General features: G+C 43.5%; 1 pseudogene; it reads right to left on the reverse strand.

Annotated features, from left to right (window-relative positions):
- Nucleotides 1–3,021: 3,021 nt before the first annotated feature.
- On the reverse strand, nucleotides 3,022–24,522 carry LOC129087212 (60S ribosomal protein L17-like; annotated as a pseudogene).
- Between the last annotated feature and the right edge of the window lie 2,292 nt (nucleotides 24,523–26,814).

The following is a 26,814-nucleotide window of genomic DNA, read 5'->3' on the forward strand; positions in this document are numbered from 1 at the left end:
GCTTATTTCTCAGGTCAGTGAAAGGCATCTCAAGTATTCCAGCATCCTGAACAATGAATCTGTGCATCGGATAAGAGGTCAAACACAGCACAGTTTCAGCTCCCAAGGGGAGTAGCCAAGTAGGAAAAAGGGCCCTGGCAAAGGTCCCTAGAGTCCCCGCAGCCAGTGCTAAGCACCGCCCCCTGGGACACAGTACAGTATAGCGAGGTGGTCAGAGGGCTGTGGTTGCAGGGCCTTGGGGGGTCAGAAATGGTTTCAGAGAGGAAGTGAGAACTGGCAAACTCTAGCTGGGGGGAGGGGAAGTTGGGGCGGGGGAGAGCTCTGGGTAGAGGGTCGGGGGATGGCAGCTGGACCATGGAGGCAGGAGAGCAAGGGTGCCTCAGCAGAGTTACACATGCTAAAGACTAAAAGAGAAAACAGGAGTAACAAGGTTAATTTTTGAGTCCTTTCTGGAACTGACCCAGGCCAATGGTTAATCGTTTGACCCCTTAGGAATTACCTGGGCCTTGTCCCAGGCGCGCGTGCACACATACACACACACACACACACACACACATGCCCCTGGAGGATCTGGCGTGGCCCAGAGTAGAGCTGAGGGGGAACTTGAAAGTCACCCTGTCCAAACCTGACCCTTTCCCAGAGGCAAAACTGAAGTCAAGAGTGGCCAAATAGAGGGACAGAGGTTTCCCAGGGAGTTAGTGGTAGAGCCAAAATTTGAACCCAGGTCTCTCTGAGTCTAGTGTCCTTTCCAGGTCTTAAAAGTGGGCTGACTTTTGGAGGCTTTTTACCTAGTGTTGAATAATCCTGTGAGTTTGGATCCTGCCTTGTATGTATTTGTTGATTGTTTCTGGGTGCAGAGCCTAAGATTACTCACTGGCTAGGCTCCTGAAAGTAACTAAGGCAGGCAGTTCCCTACGCCCCAGGGATTTCAGGGGTGGCCAGAAGATTCTCTGTGTTCCTACCTAGCTAACTGATAGCTAACATTGGTAGATCTTTATGCCCATGGATTTAGGCTTTGATCTTCTTTGAAGTGCTGCTCTGCTCCAGAAGGAAGACCATATGTAGTAATCAGGGATTCAGTTGCTGACAGCTCAGTGTAAATAGGGCAAGCAGATCCTTTCTGAGAGCCAGTGTCGGTGGGGAAAGGGGGCGTGAAGGTATTCAGAGCTACAAAAAGATGAGGGCAGCCCCGAAGGCCCAGTCCTAGCGATCTGATCTAGAGGTTGGAGCTCAGTTTTAGAATCAGGGAGATATTTTTTCTTATTAAAACAGCAGTATTCCCTCATTACAGAATAATAAGAAGATACGGAAGAAATAAGCTCCACAGTCCCATTCACCCCTTCCTCCTTAGGTGGCCATAGTTAATACCTAGGTATATGCCCCTCCAGTCTCTATGCGTATTCTCTGTGTGTATGTGTATGCATATAATGTACGCATGTGACATTATGCTAAGGACTTTCAACGCAAGTTTTTATTTTACTTATTTATTTATTTATTTCTACAGAGATGGGAAGGGAGGGAGAAAGGGAGAGAAGCACTGATATGTGAGAAACACACCAATGGGTTGCCTCTCACATGCACCCAACTGGCATTATGCCCTGACTGGGAACTGAACCGGTGACCCTTTGGTTTGCAGGCCAGTGCTCAGTCCACTGAGCCACACCAGCCAGGGCTCAATGCAAGTTTTAAATTACCTTCCCAACAACTTGGTGAGATAGAAATTTTATTTTTTTAAATCCACATTTCATAACTGATGAAATCTCAGCAAGAGGAAGTCACTGGGTCACACATTTACTAGCTGGGAGGTGGAGACCCAGGTGTGTCTGCCTTTAGTGCCGGTGCAGTTAACCACTGCCGCACACTTCAGCCTTTCTTCAGGGATGACCTGGGAGTCCAGCTGTGGCTAAGGGTGCTCGCTGCAGAGGCCGATCAGAACTCAGGGATCCTGCCTCTAGACTTTAGCCTTCCTGAGCCTGCAGAGGGCCTCTGTGGCAGGGCAGCAGAAGCGGTACCCTGAGACCCCCAAGATCGGTCTTTCTACCTCTGACTGAGAAGGCTGGTCAGGGGACCTGAGAGACCATGCAGCATTTATAGTCTGGTGACCCACACCAACTAGACACCAGAATGTTTAACCAGTCATCACAATTTTCTTCAATATCTAGAACCTTTGGTTAGGATAAGAGACCTCAATTAAAACATAATCTTCCCCTTTGACCAATCAATTTTTAATTATCTTCTCACTCACTAACCTTGGTTGATGTTATCATGATAAGTAAGAGGAAATGCCTTTTAATTTATTTCGTTGACAACAAAGTCTTCAAAGGAAACAGTGTTTTATATAAACACAGATATACATACACACCCTGCTCACCTGCAAACACACAAACACGTGCCTCCTTGGAACACAGACACGTGTCTCCTTGGAACACAAGCAACTTTGCAAGGAGCTTGCCACATGTGCAAGGGATCTTATCTACCCAATTGTGCACACGCAGCAAAAACCAAAATAAAACTCTCTCTCTCTCTCTCTCTTTCTCTCTCTCTCTCTCTCTCTCTCTCTCAAGTTTGGAAGGACAAAAACTAAGTGACAAAAAAAGAATATTAATTTCCATTCATTGAGTGGTCATTGAGTGCTGGTGATTAAGTTAAGCACTTTACATTTGCTATCTCACCTAATTGTTGTAGAAATTGTATCAAGTAGGCATTAGCATCCCCTGGTTTCCCACCGGGAGACTGAGGCTGCAGTGAGGGCCAGGTGCCCCCAGGGCTTGCGTGCATATCAAAGTTTGGAAGCCTTGCCTAAGCCATAGAAGCAAACTTTGAATGCATCTGTGTTCTGACTAGAAAATATTTGTTCCTAACCACTAAGACCTTATCTGTCTATATTTCCATGGTAGGGGCAGAGAGAAGAAACATGGATTTAATTTTGATTTTTAATTTTAAAAATATTTTGTGTTGCAAAAAGCTCCTTTTGGTCCAATGCATGGGACAGGGTTCCAGGGTGGGGTTTTAGGGAGAGGCTCAGGCAAAAGCCAGACACCACGGAAATGTAGAGGGGCCCCTCACAGGCCTCTGGGCTCCAAAGGCTTCCTGGTCGTGCTTGAGGTTGAGCCTATGGAAGAGATACTTGCCCATCCCAGCCTGGGGGCCCAGCCTGGGGATGTTAGTCAGGTGGTCGCCCATCTTCTTGATGAGTTTCACCTCCTTATCCAGGAAGTCGTTCCCCAGGAAGTCACAGAGGTGAGGGTCTGTGGGGACAGAACCCCAGGCCTGCAGATCCAAAGGGCCTGGTTCAGTTCTTCTCCAAGGCCAAGGCTGCTTCCATGGTGTCCTGAGTTCTACCCACTCCTCTTTGGAAGGCTTCGCCACGTCCTGGAGGAGAATGTGGCCACCACGCTGGTTTTGCAGCTTTCAGAGAAGCTCAGAGCCCTCACGCTTCTCGGCGTCTCTTGGAAGAAGCAGCCCACACCCTGCAGAGCCACATGGTCACGGTCGAAAGAGAAACTCTGAGAGAGGCAGGGGTAGGAGCCCGCAGATGCAGGTTGGCCAGGTGGTGACGGCGCTCTTGGTTGTTCGGCAATGAAGAATTAAGGTAAAAAAAAAATCCACCAAGAAATGGTGTCGGTTGGTCTCAGAGAATGAGAATGGCTGAGGTGGTTTTGAAGGTGGTGACTAGAAGAGAGGATGGAAGGTAGTTGGAAAGAAAGGGCGTCCATAGGTCTGTTCCGTCCAAACCCTGCTGACGCAAGAGACAGATCCCAGGACCGCCAAAGGCGCTGTCTGGGTTTAATTATCATTGAACAGCAGCATGAGACATCTTCCACAGCCATTCTTCTTGGCTTAGGAGGAACAGATTTTTTTTTTTTAAATTGTGGTTAAATATACACAACATTCAATTTACTTATTAAATGACTTTTAAGTGTACAATTCAAAGGCATTAAATACATTCATGATGTTGTGCAACCATCCCCACTATTTCCAGAACTTATGCATCATCCCAAACAGAAATTCTCTACCCATTAAAGAATTAAACACCCCTTTACGCTCCCTCTCCAACCCCTGGGTAACCACTGTCATAATTTTTGTCTCTATAAATTTGCCTATTCTAGGTACCTCATATAATATTGAATGTTGTCAAGATTCATCCACGCTGTAATATGTATCAGAATTAGAAGGAGCAGCTTTAAGATAAACAAAAAGCCGGAAAGATACCTTCTTTTACCAGGCAGAGTTCACATGGAGAACATTATTTCAAGTGGTGCTATAGTCAGGAAACCAAAGAGATTCAGAAGGGCTTTAGACACAGTCTAGATGAGCATTTTTCCTTTTTTTAAAGGTAAAATTGGTACATAAAATTATATAGGTTTTAAGGGTACAACATTATAGTTCAATATATAGATGAGCACTCTTGAACCAGTTGGCCAAGTTTTCTCCTCCTCTTCCTTCTCCTCCTTCTTTTCCCAATGCCTTTCCTTACCCCTGTGATACCCTTTTTCTTCCCCTCCTCTGTTCCTCCAGGAAATCATTCCTAGGGCTGGACCCAAATGGGAAACAATGTGGAGCAGTGGTAAGTGCCCTGGGCCAGGAACTGGGAGACCAGGTTTTCACTCTGGCTTCCACCCTGAATGACCGTGGCCCAGTCTCTTTTCTCTGGGCTCATGTTCCTCATTAGTATCGTTAGAGGGTTGGCTTGGCCCATCTTTAGATTCTGTCCTGGCTTTGGCTTTCTGGATTTGATACTACAGTCACACGAAGGTGGCAGTGTCCCTTCTTCCAAGGGTATTTGCATTTAAATATGGGATGGGGACTTAGGCGAGAGGAAGGAGCGCTGACGGTGGAATGCCAGGCTTCCTTAAGTGCCTGGGGGAGGTGTTGCCATGTCTCACACCACCTAGGAAAGTACAGATAAGGCAGGTCCTGAACCCAGCCCCAGAAGCTTGCCAGCTCCTAACTCAGCCCTGACTCCCACTGGAGAGCGAGGTGGGGAGGCTGTGCTGTGGAGCCATCCTGGGGAGCAGGGCCGGGGCCTCGTGCCTGATTGGTCTGAATCCCTGTGGGCAGTTCGTGTGAAAGAGCCTGGATTCCCGGATGTTCCCTGGGATTTCATTAGGGATTAATGGGCCTAATAAGCCTAATGGGTCAGAGGAAAGACTTGCATGGGAAGAATTTGTTATTGAAGAGCAGGAGAGTGGGGGTTTAGTCCTGCGTCCGTTGCTTGCTTTGCTAGTTGTGTGACTTGAGCACATGCCTTCTCTCTGAGCATCAGTTTCTTCATATATAACGTAAGGGAGTTGAACTCTGTGGTCTCTTCCACACTGTGGCTACCTGGACCTCCCAGTCCCTCAGATGCACCTCCACCTCTGTCCGTTCTGGGCATTTGCCCACCCGGGATGCTTTCTCACCCTATTTCCTCCCTCACTCACCTGGCGCTCTTCTTCATGGCCTGTTGTTCAGAGTCTAGGCTACCTCCGTGGGAGAAGGTACCGAGCAGAATACAGTATGTGGAGTGGTGGGGACTGTGGAAAACTGGAGAGTTCATGTCCCAGCGAAGCCATTCAGGTGCTTTTAAAACATGGTGCTAACCAAAAAAGTTGTCGGTGGTTGAATTTGCCCCTGGCACTGGGATGTGCAGCCTCTGACCTATAGACATGTAAAGCCCCTTTTTTCGAAGGAGGCTCTCCTAGCACCTTACATTCCTCTTTTCATAACACATCACTTTATGGTAATGATTTGCTTATTACAGACTTTCCCACTAGGCTGTAAGTCCATTTGGGCAGGTACCTAACTGTTTTATCCTCAACTCTATTCCTAAACTTATCATAGAACTGGTACATGGTAGGTGCTCAGTATATATTTGTAAAATCAGCGAAGGGATGATTAATAAGTCATTGTTGAGTAAATTAATATAAGGGTCCTTCAATGCTGCTGTTGGTTTCATTTTATTCCATTCTCTGGCCTTGAAAAAAATTATAGTCCCAGCCTCAAAGTTGATGATTTAAATTCTTTAGACCCCAGTTTGCCCACTTTGTTTGACTCAGTGTTATGATCTGGTGGAGCCCCTATAACTTTTCAAACAATGCCCTTCAGCTCTTTCAGTGGCGTTTAGGTTGGGAAAAACAATGAGTCGCTCGAGTCCAGGGATGTTGACATCCAGGGAAGTCAACAGAAACCCTTGTACTATCTCACACATTTATTCTTAGATCTTTTAAGAGCCTTCAGTGGGAATGCAGACGTGCAGCCCCTGTGCAAAACAGTGGGAATTTCCTCCAAAAACTAAACATAGAACTGCCTTTTGACCCAGAGATTCTGCTGCTGGGAATATACCCTAAGAATCCTGGATCACCAGTTCAAAAGAACCTATGCACCTCTATGTTCATAGCAGCACTATTTCTGCAATCAGGCGATTAAAATTTTTTAAAAAAATTTATGTACTTTCAGAAAGAGGGGAAGGGAGAAAGAAAGAGAGGGAGGGAAACAGTAACGTGTGAGAGATATATATCAATCTGTTGCCTGTCACATGCCCCCTGGGGGACCATGCCCGCAACCCAGGCATGTGCCCTGACCAGAATCGAACCAGCGACCTTCTGGTTTGCAGGCCAGCACTCCATCCACTGAGCCACACCAGCCAAGGCTCAGGCAGTTTTTATAGAGAAAAAAAGGACAATTTATTTTTCAAGAAGGCCCGAGGCTCATAGATAATGCCAGCTTGTTCCACCACCTGGGAACCTCAGTGGTGTTGGTGTTGCACTCCCCCTCCTGCCTCTCTCTCCCCATCGCCCATCATTTTATTCATCATCCTTGCTTTCTGATCTTGGCTGTGCTGATCTTGCCAATGTGTTGGGAAGAAGGGAGGCCTCCAGTACCTCAAGGGAGTCACAGAATGAGATCTCCTGACTCTGGGTCATGTCTGTTGTTGACTCTAATTCTTAGCTTCTGCTAACTCGCACCGCATGTAGTGAGTTCAGGTCCAGAAAAAGGCACAGGCGACTGGGTGGTCTCGAGGGCCCAGTGGGGTGGGAAATAGTCTCAGTGTAGCGCTGGGTCTCACCACAAGGTGGCGCTGTAGCTTCCTTTGCTTCTGGTTTCTTGATGGAAAGTGAATTTGCACACTGTTAACTCAGCAAATAAAAATGTGTGGATTCACAATTTAAATAGATGATTAAATTGACTGTCCTGTTTCAAATTCTATCAGGTTTCAGATAGTTATAAATAATTTTATCTCCCTGCTGTGCTGTTGAAATAATGGCAGTGTGCTACACTAGGACAGGGGCTGTAAGCTCTAACCCTACTTTCCAGAACTTTCTGCAATAACCTAGGTTCTTTCCTATAAGTTATCTGGAAAAGAAGCAATGGAAGCAATAATCTGTTTTTTCCTTCCTCTCTCAAAAGTCTTGGAGTCCTAGGTCCCTCTTACCTCTTAGTTGGTGTTGCTTTTATTCTGTTTATTGTCTGAGTAAGTGATTGGTATGTGCAGGATGCTACCACATATGCAGTGAGGCCATGAAAGGGCAGGGCTTAGCCTTCAGGTTGCTCATAAAACCCTCTGCAGAGCTTTCCAGCAAAAAGGAGTATAATCACGCTATTCAGCTACTGGAGGAATGCTATCACCCCTCCACTCCTTTACCTCTGCTGCTTGTGGTTGACCTGGGTTCCCCCAGTCTCCTTCCCTGTTCACATCACTATGCCTTTGCTCATTCTCTCTCACCCTATCTCGGGCTGTGAAATCCTACCCATTCTTCAAGGGCCAGCTCTGAGCTGCTCCTTCTGTGAAGTCTCCCCAAAGCTTCCCAGAAGGGTCAAGAATCTCTCCCTTTTCTCATAGCTCTTTGCTTATGATGTTATTGCACTCTCTTTGCACTTCATTTATTTGTGTATGTGTTTGGTTCAGATTTCTTAGTCCCTTTAAAAAAGAATTAAATTATATAGGTTCAGTTAAAGCTCTGCTCTTCAACCTTTCTTCCTGCTTCTCTAGTAGCTGATAAATGGCAACTTCAACTACTATCCTGAAGTTTCCATTTATCATTCCAATGTTTATTTTTATACTTTATTTCTACACATGTGTGAATTCTCTCTCTTGGTGTCTCTCTCTTTCTACACACACACACACACAGAGGATTTTGGTTGCTTTAAAAATGTATGTAAATAGAAGCATACTGTAAAATTCTTTGCAACTTGTTTTTCTCACTCAACATTGCGTTTTTGAGTTTTATCCATGTTGACACGTATTATGGCTATACAATATTCCCTCCTAAAAAATAAGTTCTTACCTGATATACAGTTATATGATTCCTTTCCTTTTTAAAAAAAATTGCAAGCAGTGCTGTAATGAACATTCTTATAGCCATCCCTGTGTGCATGATACGTGTAAGTGTTTCTTTAGGGTAGGTATCTAGAAGTGGAAACACTTAAAGCTGTTTCCATATCTCTGCCTTTATAAGGTAAACCATATTTTATTCAAAGTATTTGTACTAATTTATACTCCCACCAGTAATGTAAAAAAAAAAAATCACACTTCTTCACATCCTTTCTAATACCTGCTGTTTTTAGCCTCTTTTCATATTGACCAACCTGATAGGTATATAATAAAATTTTTAATGGTATATTTCCTTTATTACTGTGGAAGCAGAGCACTCTTTTTACATGATTATTGGCCCTGTGGATTTCCTCATTTCCTACCACCTTTTCCACGCTATCAGATCATTTTTTTTCTTATTGAATTATAAGAACTCTTCACAACTTACGGGCGTTCGCTTTTGTGCGTGCTTGTTACCTGTCCTCACAGACTTCATAGTCGAATGAAGCGAACAGGCCCGGGAATGTGATGGGTGTATGAGGAGTGCTCCGGGCCATGAGAAGTAAAGGGGCACGGACAGGCTCTTCAGCCAGGTTTTAGAGGGAGGGGGTGGCTTCCTGACGAGGACGTTGACTCTGAGATCAGGGTGAGGTACCCAGTTGGGGAACTGAGCCTTCTTTTGATCTCCCCACAGGCACACTTTTTCTGCACACTACCCTCCACTTAGTGAGCATATTTAGTGTTTGTAGAAGTGAAGTGGAATGTCAGATAGAGGAGACACATGGAGCAGGTGGGACCTTGTATTATCTCTCAAATTCTACTCAGTTGAAGAGTCTAGGGGAACTCAGCTTCCTCTGTGTATGTTTGAGACTGAATGAATTTTAGAATTGAACTAGTCCTAACAGGACATTGAATCTAATCTTTCACCCAGTGCTGGAATCCTCTGTATAACATCTTAGTTAGGTGGTGAACCTGCTGTTGCTGTTGAGTCCCCAAGGCTGAGCAGCTCAGTCCTTCATGAGTCATCCCATCTATTTGCAGATTAACTTGTTATAAATCTCTCCTTCTGTCGGGCTCCATGCCCTTTCCACCTGTTGTTTCCTGTATTCCCACTAGAAACAAGCAAACAAACAAAAAATACCTGTTCCTTCTACCTGCTTGCCCTTCAGATACCTAAAGATAGTAACCTTTTATGTTTTGAGTCTCCTTGTCTCCAAATGAATTATTGCTAGTCCAGTCCACCTCCATTTTATTCTGAGACATTCATGGATCACCTTTTCCAGCTCCACGAGATTTTACTTTTTGTTACTGAGCATTGGAGTGGGAGGAGAGACTTGACTTCTCTCGAGGACCCTGGGACGAAAAGATAGCCCGAGGGGATCTATGTACATGAGGGAACATAGCTACCTTGGGCTCTGGTTCTTAACCTTGATTTCATGTTAGAGCCACCTGGGGAGCTCTCTTATTAAGGCATAAAGAAATGGTAGTTTATTAATTCACATTTCACTGTAAATTGTAGATCTTTATTAAAGTTAAAAAATTTAATTTACATAAAATTCACTTTTTTGGTGTTTAGTCCTATGAATTTTGACAAACGCAGTCATATAACTACTATCACAATCAAGAAAACTTCCATCATCCTGCAAAATCCCCTCTCTATCCCTTTATAGTGAATCTTCCCCCCAGTCCTTAACCCCTGGCAGCCACTGGTTTGTTCTCCATTACTATCGTTTTGTGTATTTCATATAAATGAAATAATACAGTATGTAGCTTGACTCTGACTTCTCCAGGCTTGTTACCCTATGTCAAAAATTTGGCTATGTGTTCCTTTTCCTTTATAAATGTAAAATGATCTTATCAATATCTACAAAACATCTTGCTGAGATTTTGATTGGGATTGTGTTGGATCTACAGATTAATTTGGGGGAAAATTGACTTTTTAACAATATTAAGCCTTCCAATCCATGGACTCAATATATTTCTCCAGTTATTTAGGCCTTTCATTGCTTTCATCAGTGTACTATAGTTTTCAGCACACACATCCTGCACACATTCAGTTAGCTTTGTGCCTTAGCATTTCGTTTTTTTGATGCTATTATAAATAACACTGTAAAAATTCAATTTGTTCATTGCAAGTATATAGAAATACAATTGATTTTTGTATATACTGATCTTGTATCCTGTGACTTTGCTGAATGAATGTATTAGTTCTAGGAGATTTTTGTGGATTCCATGAAGTTTTGTATGTTGAACATCAAGTTGCCTGAGAGTAGAGGCAATTTTTTCTTCCTTTCTAACCAATGTGTATAGTTTCCCTCCCTTCTTTCCTCCTTTTCCTTCTTTGTTCTCTTCTACCACCTCCTTTTTCTCCTTCCTCCATCACCCTTATTTTGCTTGCTAGGACAATATTGAAAAGTAGTAGTCAGTGAACATTCTTGCCTTTTTTTCTGCTCTTAGGGAAAAGCTTTTAGTCGCCTACCATTAAGTAAGTTGTTAGCTGTATTTTTGGTAGATGTCTTTTGTTGGATTAAGGAAGGTCCTTTCTATTCTTAGTTTGCTTAGAATTTTTTTTTTTTATTGTGAACAGATGTTAAATTTTGTCAAATGCTTTTCCTGCATCTACTGAAGTCATCATTGGGGTGTATCTAGTTTCTGGCTAAAAAAGCTGCTGTAAACATTTATGTATTATTATAAATAATAATACAAGAATAAATTCTGTTTTGTGTACTCATAAGTGTAAACCTACTTTTGCCTATGCCTGTATGTTGCCTTAGTCTGATTTAGCTGCTGTAACAAAGTATTACAGACTTGGTAGCTTATAAAAAACAGAACTGTATTTCTCAATTTCAGATGCTGATACATCCAAGATCAAAAAGTCAGCATGATTAAGTCTGGTGAGGGCTCTCTTCCTCATTCACACTTGGCACCTTCTCACTGTGTCTTTTTTTTTTTATTAAAGATTTTATTTACTTTTAGAGAGAGGGGAAGGGAGGGAAAAGGAGAGGAATAGAAACATCATTGTGCAAGAGATACATTGATTGGTTGCCTCTCTCATGCCCCCAACTGGGGACTTTGCCTGAAATCCAGGCATATGCCCTGACTGGGAATCGAACTGGCGAATTTTTGGTTCCCAGGCTGGCACTCAATCCACTGAGCCACACGAGCCGGGGCCTCACTGTGTTCTTACTTAGTGGAAAGGACTAGCAATGGAACCTTTGAAATGATTATCTTTTATTTTGAGAGTATGTTTATTAAAGCTGGAGACAGTGAAACAAGGAAGGGTTTAGGATAGAAGAAGCAACAGGGCAGAGCCTGGGAGGGGCTGCTTTGGCTCTTTAGAAACATTGAAGGAAAGAAGGGAGCCAAGGTGGGGCTTCTGTCAGCATCCTGGAGAGTCAGAGAAAACGGGGCCTTGGAGACAGGTTCAGGCGGTTAGCCTGGGATGAGCTGCTGCTGCCCATTGCTCCCCTGGTTGTAAGTCTCCAGGGGTCTGTTAGAATTTAGGAGATGAATGCCTGAGAGGGAAGAGGAGGGAGAAGGGAAAGCCATGGGTATGTTCCTGGAAGGGGGACTTTGCTGGAGCCTCTTCTATAAGGCACTAATGCCATTCATGGAGGTTCCATCCTCATGACATAATTATTTCCCCAAAACCCCACCTGGTAATACAATCACTTTTGGGGGTTAGGCTTCAACATACGAATTGTAGGGGGACGCATTCAGACCATAGAATGCATTTTTATTTCCCTCAAGTAAGTACTTAAGGGTGGAATTGCAGGGCCATAGGGTAGATATAGGTTTAACTTTATAAGAAATTGTGTGCATTTATTTTGAACAATAATTTTAGAGAAGGCAGAGCATTGGATTAGGAGCTCAGAGACCAGGCCATGGCCTTGGACAAGTCACACTTCCTCTTTGGGTCTCAATTTCCACTATAAAATGAGGGGGTGAGTTGAGTGTGTTTAACTCTTTTCATCCCAAGAGCCTATTATTTTTAGAGGTTGTAGAAATAAACAACCTGACACATGCCTGATTCAGGTGTTAAAAAACTCTTTCAAGGCCTCGTACCAATAGCTCCCTGACTCAAGAAGTTTACAAGCAGCCCTTCCATATCACAGCTCTGTGAACACAGTAACAATGTTAATGACAATTGTAGTTTAAAGAGGCCTTTACCCCAAAGTGCCCACAGCACTTTCGCATGAACACTGACTTTGGAGGTAGTGGAGGAAGCTCTCCCAGTTCCGGTGCTTTCTCAAGGAGTGGAAGTGGGATACAAGTGGAGAGCAACTCAGAGTCTGTCCAAACAAGAGATGAAGCTGGGACCTGGGAGGAGAGCAGAGCAAAGGGGCATTGCAGTGGCCCTCCGTTAAAAATGAGGCCCCGCGGTGAGATCCGCGGTCTAAGCCTTCAGCCGAGATCTCACTTCGGCTTCTCCACTCTTTTCAAACACAACCTTGAACTGTCTCCCACCCATCAGCAATTGCAAGGACCAATTCCTTGTTTTGCCTACCTGTCAGAGCCAAAGAGATGTTGGAAGGTCAACCAGCAGGTCTTCCTCAAATTGCAGAACCACCCCAAAGACAGAGAGATTTTAGGATTTTGCATTTTGGAACATCACAGTGGTTCCTTCGCTAAGTGTAGCCAATTTGGAATGGATGGTTCTTCATCTTAGATTTTAATTCTAGGCTTTGGGATTGACATTTGTGTGTATGTCTATGTTCATATATATTCGTGGGGATATTTATATGTGTTTGGGTACATGCGGTTTCATTTTTGTACATATTATATAATACTTGAATCAAAGTCAAGCTAAAACATTGGGCTAAACCCCAGACTGAGGCTTATTGTTGCATCTTTGTCATTCCAGGTGGTGAGAACAACACTCCTCTTACCTTGCTTCCTGGTAGCATTGCCCAAACTTGGAAAAAACTTGTTGAGGACTTCGCCTAAGGCTCTTCAAAAATCCAAGGGATCAGGGACACTTGACTGTGAATTAGAACTTTTTCCTCTTGCTCAGACAGAAGATCATTCTTTAGCTGAGTCTCTACACTACTGCTCTGTCTTAGCATTTTTGGTGTCTCAGCAGGGACAATGACTATTAGAAATCATATGTAGGACAGGAAAACTGTTTGTTAGAAGCCAGTTTTGTGGTTCATTTATCTTTATGCTCGCAAACATTGCCTGTGTAATCAAGTTCATTTCCTTCACTGTACTTTAAGCCCAGGTTATATAATCAAGTCAAACAGGAGCCTGAAGACCTGGATTTCAGCCCTAGCTCTCTACCAGCAATCTCTGTTTATCTTTCTCCTTTCCTCCCTCCTACTATCTGTTGATGTAGTCCATAATACATACTTATGGTTCATAAAGTACATATGCATATATAGAGAAAGCTTTCCAGTCTTCCAAAGTTTCTCTCTGAAGGCAAACAATTTTGCCAGTTTCTTGTGTACCCAAGAGATCTTTTCAATGCACACATAAGCAAATATGTACCTATATTCTTCTCCCACCTCCTGATATTTTACTCTAGTTTTAGCATATTGCTCTCGTATGTTGTTTTGCACTTTGCTTTTTTTTTTTAACTTAACAAAATACCTTTGAGACCAATCAATATCAATATGCTAGAGTTTTTATTTTTTTTTTTATGGCTGCACAGGACAGTATCATTCCATTAAGGATAAACTATAATATACTTAACTAGTCCTTTATGGATGGGCATTTTGACTTCTCCTAATCTTTTCCAATTACAAATAGTGCGGCAATAAATAACTTTGAACAAAGGTCACTTTTTGCCCTCCTGTAAGCCTATCTGGAGCATAAATATTAAAATTGTTGGGTCAAAGGGTATATATAAGTTTAATTTCTTAGTAGACTTTATCCTTTAGTGCAGTTTTAGGTTTACGGCAAAACTGAGCTGAAAGTGCAGAGAGTTCCCAAATATCTCCCTCCATCCTCAGAGCTCGCTCTTGGCACTGTACATTCTATGGATTTTGAGAAATGTATAATGACACGTACCTACTCTTATAGTATCATATAGAATAATTTCACTGCTCTAAAATTCCACATTCTCTGTGCTCACCATCTATTCACCCCCCTTTTCTCTCTGACCTCTGACAACCACTGATCTTTTTACCCTCTCCGCAGTTTTGCCTTTTCCCAATGTTGTATGGTTGGAATTATAAGAGTATATAGCCTCTTCACATTGGCTTCTTTCACTTATTAATATACATTTAACATTCTTTCATGTCTTTTTGTGGCCTGATGGTTGATTTCTTTTTATCATTGAATAGTATTCCATTGTCTGGATGTACCACAGTTTATTTACCCATTCATCTACTGAAAGGACATCTTGGTTGCTTCCAAGTTTCGGCAATTACGGATAAAGCTGCTATGAACACCTGTGTGTAGGTTTTTGTGTAAACGTGTTTTTAACTCCTTTGGGGGCACAATTGCTGGATCACATAGTAGGAGTACGTTTAGTTTTGTAAGAAACTGCCAAGCTGCCCTCCAAAGTGCCTGTGCCATTTTGAATTTCTTTTGGCAATGAATGAGAGTTCCTGTTGTTCCACATGCTTGCCAGCATTTGGGGGTGTCAGTGTTTTGCATTTTGGCCATTCAATAGGTGTGTAGTGGTGTCTCATTTTAATTTGCAATTCCCTAATGATACAAGATGCTGAGCATTTTTTCATATGCTTATTTGCATATCAGAAGATATCTGTGTATCTTCTTTTATGAGGTATCTGTTCGGATCTTTTTCCCATTTTTAAATTAGGTGCTCATTTTTTTTTATTGTTAGATTTTTTTCTTATCTTAAATTGTTATTTATTTTATGCTCTGATGTTGATAATGTTCTTTCCTTAACTCAACATGTGTTTTTTGTTTTTTATTTTTAAAATATATTTTATCGATTATGCTATTGCAGTTGTCCCATTTTTTTCCTCCCCTTTATTCCCCTCTGCCCTGCATCCCTCATCCCACCAGAATTCCCCCCCCCCCTTAGTTAATGTCCATGGGTTGTACATATAAGTTCTTTGGCTTCTCCATGTCCTATACTATTCTTAAACTCCCCCTGTTTATTTTGTACCTACTATTTATGCTTCTTAATCCCTGTACCTTTTCCCCTATTTTCCCCCCTTTCCCTCCCCTCTGATCTCCATTTCTGTGATTCTGTTCCTGTTCTAGTTGTTTGCTTAGTTTATTTCTGTTTTTGTTTTTAGGTACAGTTGTTGGTAGTTGTAAGTTTGTTGTCATTTTACTGTTCAGAGTTTCTGTTCTTCATCTTTTTCTTATATAAGTCCCTTTAACATTTCATATAATGTGGGCTTGGTGATGATGAACTCTTTTTAACTTGACCTTGACTGGGAAACACTTTATCTTCCCTTCCATTCTAAATAATAGCTTTGCTGGATAGAGTAATCTTGGATGTAGGTCCTTGTCTTTCATGACTGAATACTTCTTTCCAGCCCCTTCTTGCCTGCAAGGTTTCTTTTTAGAAATATCCTCAAAATCTTCTCTCTGTGCTTTTTGTTTATGCATGCATCTTCTTCTTTTTAAATGATCATCCAAGGATATGTTTATTGATGAGAGAGAGAGAGAGAGATAGAGATAGGTAGATAGATAGGGGGAGAGGGAGAGGACATTGATGTGGGAGAGAAGCATCAATTGATTGCCTCCCTTTGGGGCGACTGGGGATTGAATATGCAATTCAATTGCATGCCCTGGCTGAGGATCGAGCCCACAGACTTTTTTGGTGTATGGCACATGGTCTAACCAACTGAACCACCTGGCTCAGTTGACATTTGGAACCATTTACTGCCAGCAACCTCTATGACTCAAGGTCCTGAAAGTTCAGTGGCTCTGTTTCTGCTGCTTTGACAAAGGTATTGCTTGTTTCATATTTGACACTGACTGTGGTTTCCCAGCCTGAATCACTCCCCGCCTTTCCAGGGTTACCACTCCAGGAAAGGCCCATTCTTCTTAGTCAGCAATACCCTGAAATCTCATACATAATCCTTTCACTGATACATGCCAACTGTGATCATGAAATAGCACAGAGTTACTCATCCTTTAAAGTATTTGGAAATTTCCTTTAACTCAATACTACTATCACTGTAACAGTGGCGTCACTTGTTACATCACAGTATCTGTGATGTCTGGTGTGTCATGCAGATGGAAAGCGTTACAGCTAGGACAGGAAACAGAGAAAACTCTCAGTTAAGAGCTCTTTCATTTTTCTATCTATCTGTCTATCATCCATCCATCCTTCTATCATTCATTTGTCCAGCCGTCCATCCATTCACCAACCTGTCCATCCTTTGACTACTTGAATTTCAAAAAGGGCCACAAAATACACACCCATGTTCATAGCAGCATAATTCATAATGGCTAAAAGGTGGAAGCAATCCAAGTGTCCATCAATGAATAAATATGTAAAAGAAATGTGGCATATGAATACAATAGAATTACTCAGCTTTGAAAAGAAGGAAATTCTGACACATGCTACAACATGTATGAACCTTGAGGACATTATGCTAAGTGAACTAAGCCAGTCACAAAAGGACAAACACTGTATGTAGAATTCCACTTACATGAGGTACCCAGAATAGTCGAATTTATAAAGACAGAAAGTGGAGTGATGGTTGTCATGGGCTGGGAGCAGGTGGAAAGATGGGGAGTTATTGTTCAATGAGTACACAGGATTAGTTTTGCAACATGAAGGAAGTTCTGTGGATGGATGGTAATGATGGTTGTATAACAATATACATGTACTTACTGCCACTGAACTGTAACACTTCAAAAATGGTTTTGGTGGTAGATTTTATGTTATGTGTAATTTGCCATGATTAGAAAGAACACTGACAGTAAGATTTATTTAGTCAACAGGTGTATATTGAGCTCTATATATTCCAAGTCATGTGTGCTAAGCATTGGAGATAGGCCTTCCAAGAAGAAAGACAAAAATCCCTGCCCTCACGGAGAGGAAGACAGACAATAAGCAAGTAAGCAAATAAATCAACAATATATTTAAATTTTATCATAAGTACTATAAAAGTCATGAATTGGGAGTGGGGCTCTTTTCATTGGGGGGGTCAGGGAAGGTGGTGGATATTAACCTTTCTTTGAGTCATCAAGCTTTCTGAGAATCTGATGAAAGCCACGGTTCCTCTCTTGAAGAAAATACAAATCTGACCATGATTGCGTATGCAATTTTATGGAGTCCATGGATGTTCAAAACCCCTCTCTGAGGGTTCTATCAGCCCAAGCTTAGAAACCCACATTTTGTTGGCTCCCCAGTATTCTGTGGGGTGAATTCAGGATTCTTGATATGACACACAAGGTTCCCTGAGGTCCAATATCTGCCCACATCTCTGACTTTATTTCCTGTGTTCTGCCCAGCCACGCAGACCACAAGCACTTAGCATTCCCTGAATGAGCATATTGTGTGCCCTCACATCTCAAAATCTCTCTCAACTCTGTTGCCTCAGGAACTCCTACTTCCCCATAAGACTCAGCGCAAATATCCCCTCTTTTTTAAATTGAGAGATACATGGCCAAGTAGCCCCTCTTAACGATTATTTCTTCTGCCCCTTTCCCTTAGTGAGACAAACTTAGGCATGTTCTTCCTCACCTTGCCTCAACATCAGAGCATCTATCAAGTTATAATTGTTTATTTTAATGATTTTAATGCATTTATTTACCCAGCTAGTATTTATTAAGCATCTACTGTGTGCCTGCCTCAGTCCTAGGCACAGTGATGGCCAAGAGACACTGACGCCGCTGTCATGCTTATAGTCTAGTGGGGGCTATGGACGGTGAACGTATAGTTATATGACTAAATGTGGATTAAAAATTGAGACAAGTGCAGGTAGGATGAGACTAGGGCTGGAGAACAGGGTTCATGGAGAGCTTTCAGGCTAGGGGTGAAGTGCAGGCCAGGAGACCTCTTGGAAGAAATTTAAGCTGAGATGAAAGGCTTATGAGAGTTAGCCAGGTGAAGAATTGGGGAGAAAATGTTCTTGCACAGGAAACAGCATGTGCATATCAGTCATAACCTTTCCTTGATGGACTGGGAAGGCCTGGGGTAGAGATTTTGTCTTTTTTTTTTTTTTTTTGCTAGTATGCATTTTTAAATTTTCTGCTTACAATATTGAGGTGTAATTGACACGATTGTACACATTTAAGGTATACAGTGTGATGATTTGATATAAACATATATATAGTAAAATGGCTACCACAATCAAGTTAATCGATCAACTCAAATTGTTACCATTTTTAAAATTTTATTTTATTTTTGATTTTAGAGAGAAGGAAAGAGAGGGAGGGAAACATCGGTGGTTGCCTTCCACATGCACCCTGGATGGGGACTGAATCTGCAACCCAAGCATGTGCCCTGACCGGGAACCGAACTGGTGAACTTTTAGTTTTTGTGGGATGACACCCAACCCACTGAGCCACCCCGGCCAGGGCACATCGTTACCATTTTTTAATATCCAAAAAATATAAAAACTCATACAATATATGAGGAACTAATGGAACTAATATAGAACATGATAAGATTCTCAGGATTACTATTCTTTAAGTAAATACAAATCAAAAGCATAATGAAATATTACCTTACACCTGTTAGAATGGCTATTATTATTTTCTTTTCAAAATGATGACCACTTTATTGGGGAATGTGCAAGAATGAGCCGCTTTTATGTCCCAGCCTTGACCCCCTAAGGTAGCCACACTCCAATCTTTCAAAGGGAAAGTTCTCAACATTTTACCATCGCATATAATATTTGGTGGGAGCTTTTGAACATACCTTTAACCAGAAACAGGAAGTTCCTTTTCAATCCTAGTTTGCTGTATGTTTGTATCTTGAATGCATGTCAAATAACATTAAGTGCTTTTTCTACATTCGTGGAGACAATTATATCAGTTTTCTCCTTTCATCTGTTGATGTGCTGGATTACAATAACTGATTTTCACATGTTAAGCCAAACCTTGCATTCTTAGGATAAAACAACGAATTCATCTTAACGCACCAGTGCACCCTCATGGTCGAGCCCTGGGCTCACCCCAGAGCAGTCTCTGCATTTCCCATGCACCCATCACTCGGAATCAGCGGGTCGCTTAGCGCTTCAAAGCCATAGCCCGCTGAAGGACTATTTTGAGCCTCAGCGGGGAGACAACCCCTACAAGGTTGGGGTTCTCCTTCCCTACAAGGATGCAGGGTATGCCAGCATGGGCCAGTCTGAGGACCAAGGGGTGGAAGTGGGAGTAACCCTTCTCCTGATTACATCTAATAACCCATTTAAGGAACTTCAGCTACCAGGCCCTGTCACCTTGGGCCAAATATGCATTTCTTATAAATCACAATGTCACACTGATGATGACGCGGAAATTGGTTGGCTGCTACATTGAAGATAAGAAACAACCATGTGAGAAGCTTAGGGGGTTCCCTGGGGGCACATCGTAATAATCCCATGTCCAGGTGAATTGGCTGAGGGAAAAATGCCTCATTTCTCTCAAAACGGGGCCACCAGGAAGCCCTGGGAAAGGGCACCTCCTGAATATGAACCACAGCACTCCTGGTCACACACCTTCAGCCAGAATTTGGCCCTATGGCCATAGTTGGTTTCAAGAGGCTGGAAAAGAGCATTTTAAAATTTCAGGTTATCCTGTGCTTCCCTAAAAATGTCCGTTCCTATACAAAAAGGAAAGAATAAACATTGAGAGACCATTAGCAGCCTATGCCACGGGTAGCTTAGAAGAAAGCAACAAATCAAAACAAAAAGTATTTTGCTTTGCCTAGGACTGAACACAGTTTTGAGACAGAAGACAGGAGAGAGTTTTATGGGGGAAAATAAAACAGGTAATCAATTTCTTTATATACCACTCTTAGTTCCATCTTCTTTAGACAGTTCCCTACTATGAGCCTTAATAAAGTTATCTTACAAATGTTGCCTCCCCTATCATTTCCCTCTCCTGTACTATTCAGTTTAATAGTAGCATGTTTTTAGGGTTTATCTTTGTACTTTGAAATATACTTAATTTTCTACAAATAGAGTTACCAGTTTAAAATGGTCATTTTTTGTCTATATAAGAAAATAGTAATGGGAAGTCAAGAAATATCATGGAATAAAGGGTAAAACACCTAAGAATAAAGGTATAAGGAAATGTATAAAATGTATACAAAGGAAATTTTACAAGTCACACAGGGGGAAAGGAGGAGACTTGAGTAGGAGGAGTGACTAAACGAACTATGTGGCAATATGTATGCTTTCCACCTTCTCTCCTCCTTCTGTGTTCTCCCGCCTTAAGTATGCAGTTTCTATGTTGTCACCGTATCTATCATTTACACATTATCTTGTCACTCTTACCTCCAACTTTGTTTTTGACTTAGGTCTACAGTTCATAGAATGGCTATTATTAAAAAGACAAAAGATAACCTGTGCTGGCCATGATGGGGAGAAAAGGGAACCTCGTGCACTGTTGCTGGGAATGTAAAGTGATACAGCCACTATGGACGCAGTATGGAGGGCGCTCAAAAATTAAAACCAGAGCTACTATATAATCCAGCAATCTGACTTCTGAGTATATGCCCAAAGGAAATGAAGTCAGTATCTTGAAGCGATAGCTGCCCTCCCGTGTTCATTACAGATATTGTGTCTCATACATGTTTGTAACCACAGTGCCTGGTGTAGAGTGCATACTGCGAAAGGACATATGAATGAATGAATCAATGAGGTTCTCGATGTAGAATTATCAGGACCAGCCATAAGACGGGAGAGATTATTCTTTTGATGGTGAAATAAACTCACCCTTTCATTCTCCTCAACTGACTTGTTGACTAAATGAATGAAACTCATAAAAACTTTAGGATCAGCCTGTAGGTTAGGGAGAGTGTATCTGGTGGGGAATTAAAGTTTTATTATTTCTGGCTTGTTGCTTTGTGCATTTTTTAGAAAAATTGTGGTGAAGTTCACATAACATAAAGTTAACCATTTTTAAGTGAAGAATCCAGTGGCATCTAATGTATGGAACTGCCACTTTTATCCAGTTCCAAAATATTTTCATCACCTCAAAAGGAAACCGCATATCCAATAAGCATGTGCATGGATTTTAAGCTTCTGAAAGGCAGGGACTATACTTGTCCTGTTCACTTTGTACCCCTGATACCTCGATAAATGTCCCACAGGGGTTTGTTGAATACATGAATGGCTTTCCATGCCCACTGCTACCTTTGTGGGTCTTTTGGTGACCCAAGGATTTTCAAGCCTGTTTTTTGTGTTCCTGGAATCCCAGCCTCAGTAGGAGTTGATGGATGGGTGGTAATTGGCTATGTGAGGGGTAAGGTTCACAGGTGAGAACTGGGGAGTTCCTCAGCCAATGCCTTCAGGCCTCTGACTAATTTCTGCCAGAAGCTGCTGCTTTTGTTTCTATTTGACTTTTATATCTATTTTAATACATTAAATATATTAATACATTTTAGTATTTCATACATATATTTTACTATGATCTCACTTATATGTGGAATCTAATGAACAAAATAAACTGACAAACAGAATAGAAACAGAGGCGTGGCTACATGGAAGAGACTGACAGCTGTCAGAGGGGAGGGGTTTTGGGAGGCTGGATGAAAGAAGGTGAAGGGACTAAGCAAAAAACATGTATAACACACAGACACAGACAACAGTGTGGTGTTAGCCAGAGGGAAAGGGGGGAGGGGAGCAGGTGGAGGTGGGCAAAGGACCTGCTTTTTTGGCTCATCCCAAAGAGGGAGTTGGAGCAGATGAAGGCCACACTGAGCCCTGGCTCTCAGAGGGCCAACTTCTTCAGGACCTGAGCAACAGCTAACCCTTCTTACTCCATCCACCTGCTCCCATGCTGGACTCTGGGTCTTCAGAAAACCTGGGCACTGGCAGAACACAGCACCTGTAAAGCTTCTGACTTTTGCCTGCTTCTGTTATGATTAATGACTCACTGAAATGCCTCACACCTCCAGGCAGCCCAGTGTCAAGCTGGGGTGAGGGGCAGGGAGGAATAGAGGGAGGCTGGCTGGAGAGTAGGCTTGGAATCAAGGCGAAGCCTTCACTTACCTTTGCTTTGTCCCATTCTCTCCCTGCTCTCTGCACCAGGGTTAAACTATAGGCTTTGGTATTAGACCTACGTGGGGTTGAGCGCCAGCTTGGCCTTTTACCACCTTGGCAAGTTACATAACTCCTGTGAGTCTCAAGGCTCTCATCTGTAAAATGGGGATAAGGGTAGGGTCATCGTGAAGACTAAGGTCGTACCACTTGTCCAACACACAGTCTATGTTTTCTTTTTTGTATCTGCCTTCTGCTCTGGGAGGGCAGGGCCCCAGCTTGGGGCTCCATATCTTGTGGTCTAGGTAAGGTGATGATGGTGAAGATAAAAGTTAACATTTCATGGAGCACCAAATGCGTGCTTGGCAGTGCACTGAAATGTGTCCCCTGTGTTCTCTCGTTTATGTTCAATATTGCTATCCTCAATTTGTAAGTGGGGACACCGAGGCCCCCAAAGTTAGGCAAATTGTTTCGAGGTCACCTAGCTAATAAGAGCACAGTTTGTAAAGGGCACAGTTTGGCCAGTGAGAGGTGGGCGCTGTACATTTGGGGCCTGCTGGTTGGGGGAGCTCCCAGTCTGGCAGGAGCAGGTGGGACTCTTGTAGGGCCTAGACAGATGAGTAGTGTAGTGGGGCGGGCAGAGACGATTAGACAGGAAGATTTCCACTGAGTGATAAGTCATTCCCCTCCAAATCCTAGGCACCTCCCTGCCACTGGTAGATATTAGCTTAAGGACCTCAAAGTCATTTGAATATTTCTTTTTCTCCCCACAGTCAGGTTTAATGGCTGGGAGTCTGTGGGCACCTGGCTTTTCAAACTTGAGCCTCTGTCCTGACCATAGGCTGTGAACCTGTGTGGGCTCATCTGGGGTCTGTTTCTTGCTCTCACATCTGTCTCTTTTGTCATCATCTCATCTTCTCTCATGGCCTGGTTGTTGGCAAACTTTCTTCTTATTCTGGGGTTCTCATGGTAAGGTCCCCTTTAGTGAACAGACCCTGGTTTTGTTTGGCACCAGTCAGGGCAGGAGATGGGTCAACAGGACCCTTATCCATGAGCAGTGAGCGACGTGGCAGCTCTGGCCAGTTGTTGGGGGCAGGTGGTGCATCATACCATGTGCCCCTGGAAGCATCTGTTCAGGGGAGGTAGTTGTTTGAAAAAAAAAATTAGGTTGTACACATGATTTTTAAAAAGATGTACAATGTGATGATTTAATATATGCATAGAGTGTGACGTGGTTACCATAATCAAGTTAACACACATCCATCACCTCACATAGTTACCACTTTGTGTGTTTTTCTTTTTGGTGAAAGCATTTAAGAGCTACCGTCTTAGCAATATTCAAGTATACACACTGGTATTGTTAATTATAATCACCATACTGTACCTTAGATTCCCAGAACTTATTCATAACTGGCAGTTTGTGCCCTTGATCAACAACTCACTTTGTTCACCCTCAGCCTCTGGTAACCACCATTCTAATCTGTGGTTTTTGAGTGACTTTTTAAGATTGAACATCATACAGCATTTCTTGTTCTGTGCCTGGCTAATTTCTTTCTCTTTTCTTTTACTTTTACTAGTATTTATTTTATTTATTTTATGCTGAATTTCCTCCTGAGCCATAAGCTTTTGTTTCTTCGGTTTCTTCCGGGATACCTTTTTCTTCTGTGCAACTTCCTCTTCTCGTTTAGGAACAATCTGTTCTTTTTCAGTGAGGATCATCTCGATGTGGCAGGGAGAGCTCATGGGTGGGTTGATCCGCCCATGAGCTCTGTAAGTTCTCCGTCGCATCTTGGGAGCTTTGTTCACCTGGATGTGCTCAATGACCAGAGAATCTACATCTAAATCCTTAAGTTCAGCATTACTTTCTGCATTTTTAAGCATGTGCAGCAAAAACTCAGCACTCCTTTTGGGCCACCGACCCTGTGTCCAGCCCCACTGTTTGGCCTGGGCGCACTTACCAGCTCTACCATTATATCGACGGAATGGGACACATTGCTTCTTTAAAGTGACATCTTTCAGATACTTGGTGGCTCTTTGAATATGCATACCCTTGATGGACTGGGCAGTCTCACGGGCGTTCTTGAAGTGAACCCGAAGATTTGAACCTCGTGATTTGCATGATTTTGTGGGGTTTTCTGGGTCACATCAATAGCGAACCATCTTCAGAAGTGATCTCTGGTCGCTTTTGGGAAGAGAAAGAGCAGAGGCTACTCTGTGCCTGGCTAATTTCATTTAGCATAATGCCCTACAGGTTCATCCGTGGTGTCAAAAATGGCAGGATTTCCTTCTCTTTTATGAATGAATGATATCCTATTATATATATATAACATTTTCTTCATTCATCTGTTGATGGACACTTAAATTCTTTCTATATCTTGACTATTGTGAATAACACTGTAATGAACATGGGAGCGCTGCTATCTCTTGGAGATGCCCACTTCATTTCCTTTGGATATGTCTCCAGTAGTGGGATTGCTGGATGCGATGGTAGTTCTAGAGTTAACTTTTTGAGGGACCGCCTCACTGTTTTCTCGAGTTTAAATTGTCCTTTTAGAAGAGACCTCATCACTGAAGAGCTCTTCAGTGACGAGGTCTCTTCTAAAAGGACAATTTAAACTCGAGAAAACTTTACTGAGGAAGAGAAATTGCAAAAGGGCCTCACACAACCTGGGGAGGACCGTAGAGGGAAGTTACTCGCTGATGATATGCTTTCATTTTTTATTTTCCACCGCACTGGCCCCTCCCTGTGTGGACAACACCCCCCCTCCCCCAGCTTGCCCTTTCCCGGTACACCCCTCGCTCCCGCCTCACCTGGCTTGCTCCTTCTCTTTCAGGGCCCTGCTCAAACCAGAGCTTTCCCAGGTCTTCCCGCAACCTCACTCATGCCCAGGTTAAAATCCTTGCTAGACATTTGGGGCACATATCATAACGCTATGTTCTAGGTATGTGTCTCATCTTTGGTGATGGTCTGTCTCCTCCTCTGGGCTGGAAGCCCTGTGAGGGAAAGAACGCTGGGGTCTCGTTCACCGCTGCAGCCCCAGGGTTGGCACACGTGTCCAAGCTGCTCTTTTGTTGCAAGAGTGAATGAATGAATGGCTGCACTTTCTGGTTTCCCCTGGCTGCCCTCCCTCTCCCCCTCTGGCCATCCATGCTCTGCTGTCCTAGAAAGAGCAAAGGATGTCCCTCCTTTGAGATCATCAGCACTTCCAGTCCTCACTCCTCCTTACTTGGTGGATTTGCTCATTTCCATAGACTTCACTCCTGAACTTGGCAGGGCTGGCTGCCTGCAGCTGGAGGGAGAGGGCTCGATTTTTCCTGTGGATCCGACTCCCAGAGATTCCAGGACTTCCCTGAAAGCAGGGGCTCCGCTCTGCTTGGCACAGAGCCAGGGGACAGAGCCCAGCTGCAGGCTGGCACGCATGGGCATGACGGAAGGCGGTTGCCCCTCGCTGCGGAGGCACCCATGGTGGAGGAGCCTGGGAGGCATCCACGGAGAGGAGCCCCTGCTGCCCGCTTCCACGGAAGGAAAACCCTTGCTCCCTGTGGCCAGGAATTAGGATGGCCCCTGGACATTGCCTGATATATTTACAGTGTTGGAGGCGGCTGGGGGAAAACAGGGCAGACTGCAGCCTCAGTGGGAAGATCAAGCTCTGATGAGGGAGCAGGGGAGGGGACCTCAGAGGCAGCAGGATGCAAAGGAACAGGCTGCCGGCACTGGTGGTGTGCAGGGAGAACCCGAGGCAGAACAGCACCCTGGCAGGGTTTGTGTGGTCTTTCCCCTTCCTGGACCTCAACCCAACTAAGGCTCCCTCCCTCTCTCCTAAAGTGGCTGCTCTGTGGCCTCCAGCATGAGCGCCCAAGAGCATCTCCCAACTGTCCTCTGAACTAGGCCTGCCCTGGCCTGGACTGCAGAGCCCCATTTATCACTGGCTCACTGTGTGACCTTGGGTGAGTCACGCCACCTCTCTCAGCTGTCTCTGTTCTGAACTCTGACTATGTGTTTCCAGAGGGGCTGAGCTCCCAGGAAGGATCAGGGTTTGATGAACTCCCTGGCAAGGATTCTCATATCTTTCCTCCTGCTTGCCTGCCAGGGCCCCGGGTCACATTGTTGGGTGAAGTGCAGGGCAAGAAAAGAGCTCTCAGTAGGATTATCTTTCCTAGTCTCAGTTTCTTCCTCCATTTGGTGGGTAACAGTGCCCCTAAAGGCTGCAGGCTGTGGAGGGCAGGAGCCAGAAATGCAGGTGATCGGGTGGCCAGCCAGCCGCCAAGAGATTGCAATTGTGCTGAACTTTTACCAGCAACATCCAACAACTTTCTGTCCTCTCCAGAATGTTCTCCATGGAGACCAAGAACTTGGCTGAATCCTGGCAACAGTCAGTCCTGCACCCACTTCATATGTAGGGAAGCAAGGTCCACAGATGGTTTGGGACTGGTCCAAGGGAAGGTGACAGG

This window comes from Pteronotus mesoamericanus, unplaced genomic scaffold, assembly GCF_021234165.1.
Source record: "Pteronotus mesoamericanus isolate MK-2021 breed Mesoamerican mustached bat unplaced genomic scaffold, CSHL_Meso_final scaffold_507, whole genome shotgun sequence".
In the NCBI taxonomy this organism is placed as follows: Eukaryota; Metazoa; Chordata; class Mammalia; order Chiroptera; family Mormoopidae; genus Pteronotus; species Pteronotus mesoamericanus.